The sequence below is a fragment of the Nyctereutes procyonoides genome, unplaced genomic scaffold (genome assembly GCF_905146905.1).
Source record: "Nyctereutes procyonoides isolate TBG_1078 unplaced genomic scaffold, NYPRO_anot_genome, whole genome shotgun sequence".
In the NCBI taxonomy this organism is placed as follows: domain Eukaryota; kingdom Metazoa; phylum Chordata; class Mammalia; order Carnivora; family Canidae; genus Nyctereutes; species Nyctereutes procyonoides.
In genome coordinates, this window is record NW_026575046.1 from 11,873,644 (window position 1) to 11,879,643 (window position 6,000).

At 34.7% G+C, this 6,000-nt stretch overlaps 1 pseudogene; it reads right to left on the reverse strand.

Moving 5' to 3' along the window:
• Positions 1-5,481, reverse strand: part of LOC129509738 (transmembrane protein 125-like) — an 80,890-nt pseudogene extending 75,409 nt beyond the window's left edge.
• Positions 5,482-6,000: the final 519 nt, after the last annotated feature.

A 6,000-nucleotide genomic window follows, 5' to 3' on the forward strand; every position in this document is an offset into this window, starting at 1 on the left:
AGTACCAAAAACTAATAAAATAACAGTGTCCAAATTTATACAGTGTTTGATAGTTTGCAAAGCATTTCTACAAACTTTATTTGATCATCACAAAAGCCTTTGAGGTGGGCAGGGCTGATATGATCACCATATTATAAATAAGTAGAGTAAAATCACTACGTTACCATGGCTGATGCAATAGCAGATTTGGAATTGGAAGTCAGTTCTCAAATCCCTGCCTCTAATCCTCTCTTCCCTAACACATAGCTTCTGTTGTATGTGGAGAACTGTATATCTCTCATGTCTTATTTTTATATGTTTATACATTCTGGTGCCAAGAATAAGGATTCTCAGTGTTACTCAAATGAATTGGTAAATAAAGATTTTATGTCTTCTGAAGTTAGTGATATATAAGGAATGAAAACCAATTCATCCTTCCCCAATATAATTAATGTTTCAAACAGCAAAACTAATGAGAATATTTATTTTCCGACTATAAATATTTAGTATAAGGTCTTGTTCTCTTAAGTTCCAGTTTTGCATTTACTTTCAATACGATAAATCTATGTTATAAAAACTTCACATTACCAAGAAAATATATCCACCGAGTAATTTCAATGAAGGAAGATTTCCATGCAACTTTTTAGCTTTTGATACTTTAAATATTTAAACATTATCCACAACTACATTACATATGTTATTCATCCCTGTTACCTTGTCATTAATGTTGGGTATTAATATTATGAAAAAAATTATACTTGGGTAGAAATATCATAGAAAAACTGTAAACTGAATACAAATCAGAAATCAATAATAGAGCACTGTACAGCTTTTTCATTAAAAGAGTAGTCCAGGAATGATGCATAATGCAGTGATGCATCAGCTAACAACAGATCCATGGAAATCATTCCAGCCAGGGTTGAACAAGACTCAAAAAAATTTCTCTGGTGAACAAAACCCAATAGTTTTCAGCCATCTTATAAGTCCAGATAGGCATTGTTTGAAACCAAGTGTTCATATTTATTTAAATCTAAGATCAAGGCACAGAAACCCCCCAAAAAATAAGTTTAATTTCTCTCTCCCTTCCCAACTCAATGGGAGTTTATCAGGCCAAAAGGATGGAGAACTGCACAATTATCCAGTGAATTGGTCTTCATCAGGAGAATCAATCTGGATAATTGAAGCTTTGTGATTCACTTCCACTTGAACTGTCCTGAGCTCATTCAATATAATATGTAATTATGCATCTCACTGCTTTAACTCTAGTCAGGAATTCCTTGCTAAATGTGCAGTAGGGGTGTGGGATTATATTAATATAAGATGATTATAGGGATCCTGAAAGTTAACTTCTTTGTGATCTTTTTTTTTTTCTTTCCAAGCTTATGGTTTCACACTGTGTCTTGTCTGTCTCTATATTAAGGAAGAAACTCAAATGTTAATCAAGGACTTAAAATTGAATCAAACCATTCTCCCTACCAAGTATATCCAGCTTGATTTTATACTGCTTTGATGCATCTAATTAGTCATATTTCAAATATAGAAATGAAAAGATATTTTAATTCAATAGACATCATAGACCCTCAAAAACTGAGTTTAAAAATGATTTATTGACCTTGTATATATGTGGCTTTTATCACATTTACTTGGCATGTTCTTAAAAATTTCCCCCAAAATAGCCTAGCATTTTTCCTCAGGAAAAGAAGTAAGCAAAAGAGGAATAAAAGTCTAGTCTATTCATTTTGAATGAGTCAGAAGTCAACACTCCACAATAAAGACTACTTTATGTTATCTCTCACTGGAACAGAAGAAGTGTTCAGAAGATATCCCAATGAGAATCCATCTCTGCAGGTTTCACAAAAACACTATAAATTTTATTATTTCTTCAGGCTTTCTTCTATATATAAGTATTAAATATCTCAAAACTTGGACTTGAACCATTTAATTATTAAGGTCACAGATATTAGCTTTTATTATTATTGTTATTGTAATAAACTCCTGGAGGGTATAATAAAAAACTTTTAGAAGAATTTTAATTAATTTAATTGAATCAATTATTTGTTTATAATTTATTTTCTTGTTATGGTTCAATAAACATTGAACACATGATATGCATTAGGACTCCTCATTGGTGTTCTGGATATAAAAATGAGTAAAACGTGGTCCCTTACCTCAAGGAATGATAACACAAAACAACACACATACACATACACTTTTTCAATACACTACAACAGTGATTTGTTTGCACAAGATACAATCAGAGGGCATATGAGGGGCAATAACCTAGTATGAGGTAAGTATAGGGAGAGACTACAGAGTATATGAAGCCTCCTTAGGATAAGATAAAGCTTGAGGTTTGTCCTGAAGCACAAGTCAGTATTCTCCAACAAACATAAGTGCACAGTTGGCACTTGCATGTGTCTGAAAGTGAATGTCTTCAATTTTGCACCCTAACCACCCTCCTTGTCTCACCCTGCTACAGAGGCTCAGAAAGAAGACACTCTATATCACTATCTTGGCTTTTCTGTTAAAACAGATTTCGTAGAAATTATAGAAATTGGCTAATTCCCAAATGACTTGGATTGTTTTATGTGTGCTATGTTAGTTAAACTCATAGGAAAACAGAGACACATAATGCTGGATTTCTTTTTGTTCCATTCACAGTCTTAAATAAACATATATGCCAGGGGTCCTATTCCCAATCTGGTCTATGGAGACCCACTCATTCAACATTCATCAGATTGACAGAAAAAGGGACTTGTGTATATTGTTTATTAATATCGCAGATGGTATTTCCAGATTTCAAAACTGGTAATTCCTAGAGAGACCATAAAATTGACCAGGCAAACCACAACATTTCTGAGAATGAAAGAAAGCACTATCAGTAACTGGGCTGCAACACCAGGCATAACCAAAGACTGTCACAGGCAAACCAGGACACACAGCTACCCTAGTCATTCTCATATTTCTCCTAAATTTGAGAATTATGAGAAGCTCAGCAGCATCTTTAAAAATTAAGGAAACATCCTCCTAAAAATTAGCACTCTAGGAGGCCTAGAACCAAGAGGAGATTTCCTTTTGCCTTGTCTTTAAAGTAAGAGCTCATATTTAAATCCCAGGCCAAGGAACAAACAGCCACCAAAATAAAATAAAATAAAGTTCAATTTGGCTCTCCCTCCCCTACCTCAATGCAGTTTATCAGAGCCAAAGGATGAATAAGTGCACAATTACTGGTTTTTCTTTTGCTTTGGCCTCAAACAGCATGGAATCTCAGTAGTGTCTGTCCATATGCTGTTTTCCCAAATAAGAGAGTCATGACCACAAAGTTGGATGCATTGTGACTGTCCCCACTAAACCGCTCATGTGAATCAACAAAAGGTACTCTGGGGGAATTAGCCCCACAGACACAGACATATCTGAGTAGGTATCATATGAAACCATGCTGTGGAGGACTGCTTTTGCTCAAACTGTTGGATAATATTGACTCTGAGCTATTCACTTCCTTCACAAAAATTTTTCTTTCGTCTGTCACTCTAACCCATCTCAGTTGGGTCACTTTTTTTTTAAAGATGTTCAAGTTCGGAAGAAAGTCTTGTTGCTTGTATAAGAGAAAACAAAGGGCAGGGGAAGAAAAACAAATCCAAAACAAAAAATAAATGAATTATTTGAAGTATCTTTTCTTTATCCTCCTTCAGTATCTTGAGATATTTAAAGGGCAAAATGGGGTCAAAGATGAGTACAGTGTAAAGGAAAGAAACAATTTAGAATGTACTTTAAGAGTACTTCTTGCAGCTTGCCTCTTTTTTACCCATTGACCACATATTTGATATCTGTCTTCAGTCTTCAATCCCTCCCTCTTGACCGTTAAGGCAACTCTACCCGACACAGCGAGCTCTAATATTGACTGAGTCATTTTCCTCCTTTATTTCCAGAAGAACATGGAAGTAATGTACCCAAAGTTCCTCATAAGTCACTAGGACTTCTCCACTGCCTTCCAAAAAACTGATGAGCCTGGTTTTACCCTGTGGTTGAATTACTGCCCAGGACACCACATTTCACTATAGTCATTCAGCATCAATTCAGAACCTGAGATTTTTTTACATACTAGGGAAATAAGAATGAATTAGGTATATTTTGTGTCATCAAAGAAGTTTAATATAATCACTTCAGGAAATAAAATATCAAGATCAGTAGTTCTTATTTTCTGAACTTCCACAGTCACAAAGCAAGAAAATTCCATCACATAATGCCTTAGCTAATATCAAAATAGGAGTCTAAGAGTTCTCAGCATTGCCCTAGGGAGACAATCCACCAAAGACCAGACTATGGAAGCAAGTCACCATCTGCTGTGCCAAATATTGGTTACCAGCATTTCGCCGTGTGAAAATCAACTCTGCTTAAAAATTTCCATGTGAATTGTCTCACAGCTACAGTATCTATGCTATTTATAACAACAGTACCTCATTAGCTGATTGTTTGGAAGGCACCTAGTGAAAAATGTTTCCTCCTCAAAATCTGTTATGGAAAGTAACCCTAGAACCTAAGTTTGCAAATTCAGTTTTGCTTAATTAATAATTTTTCCCTTTATTTCCTTTTAGTTTATATTAATGTTATTTAAAAAAATAAGTGGTATATTAGCATGGCTGAAAAATGAAAATAATATAAAAATACAGTAGGAAGACTCCCTACCACCTTGTCCCCTCACTCCATCCCCATCCTTTCAAATACACACAGCAACCACTGTCATTAGTTTTGCATTTATCCTTCCAGCATTGCTGTATTTTATACAAGTAATGCAAACATATATCCTTCATTATTCACTCTTTTTAAAATAAATGGTAGCAGAACAAACAACATTCCTTACTTCAGAGGTATGTTAACTAGTTCTAGAACTGTTTTCTCTTCAAATTCATAAATTGCCGATTTTCATCTTTCTGTATTCTCTCCTTTTAATTTTCCTTACTTTGCTATCCCTTTCCTTACTTTTTGAGTTGAAGACTATGGCAGAGAGTAAATAATGGTCACCAAATCCTGCTTCCTCTACTTCCTGAGTACCTAGTTCAACTTTATATACTTCCCAGGCTCCCTTGCAAGGAAGCAAGCCCAATGGGGTGACTTCAAGCCAAGAGAATACGAAAGAACATGTGATCTTCCTCCAGGTTAGGCTTTGAAAAAGAGTTTGCATCTCCTGCGCTGTCCTTCACTATTCGCTGGCTGCTGGCAGGTGATGATGGAGCTTGAAGAGATGACGGAACCATACAATTAAAGGAGTCAAAGTGCCTGAATTACTGTATTTAGGAGAGCCCTTGATGACCAACAACACGTACCTTGGTCGATTACACAAGAAAGAAATAAACCTCGCTGCTATTTAATTCATTTTACATTTTGTGTATGTTACTATAGTAACATATGGTATGTTTAGCTCTTCTGATATTTAGAAAGTGTAGTAGTTTTGATAGAGTGGTCGTCTTTGTAATTATTTACAATTTATGTATACATACCCATGGTCCCTTAGTGCTCTATTTAAATATTTAGTATTTGTATTATGGGCAATGAAGAAATTAGCATTTTTTTCCTTCTATCGTGTAATTTTCAATAGTACAATGTATTTCCTTTGGCTATTACATATACTTTATTCTCTTCTTACCTCACTTTACAGAATAGAAGAAGCCCATTCTTTCACATATTAATGTATCTAAAGTTGAAATGTGCCTTATAATCAAGGATAAGTTACAACTCTAATTGGAGGTGTATTTTTTCTTACTCAGTGGTAGATCTCAAAATAGAGCATTTCACAATTAAGAGCGCCTTAGATATGATTTGAACTATATGAGATTTCTGATATTCAATTGTTTGGGGATTACAAAATACTAATTCCATATAGTTCAACCTAATACATTTTCCAACTTTCAATAAAAGTTTGACTCTCAGTTATTAGAAATGAAGCCATTATCAAACATAGTTCCCCCACTGTCTTCACCCTTCCTCTCCCAATGCTTTTAAGTGAAATAATTCTTCCTCTGT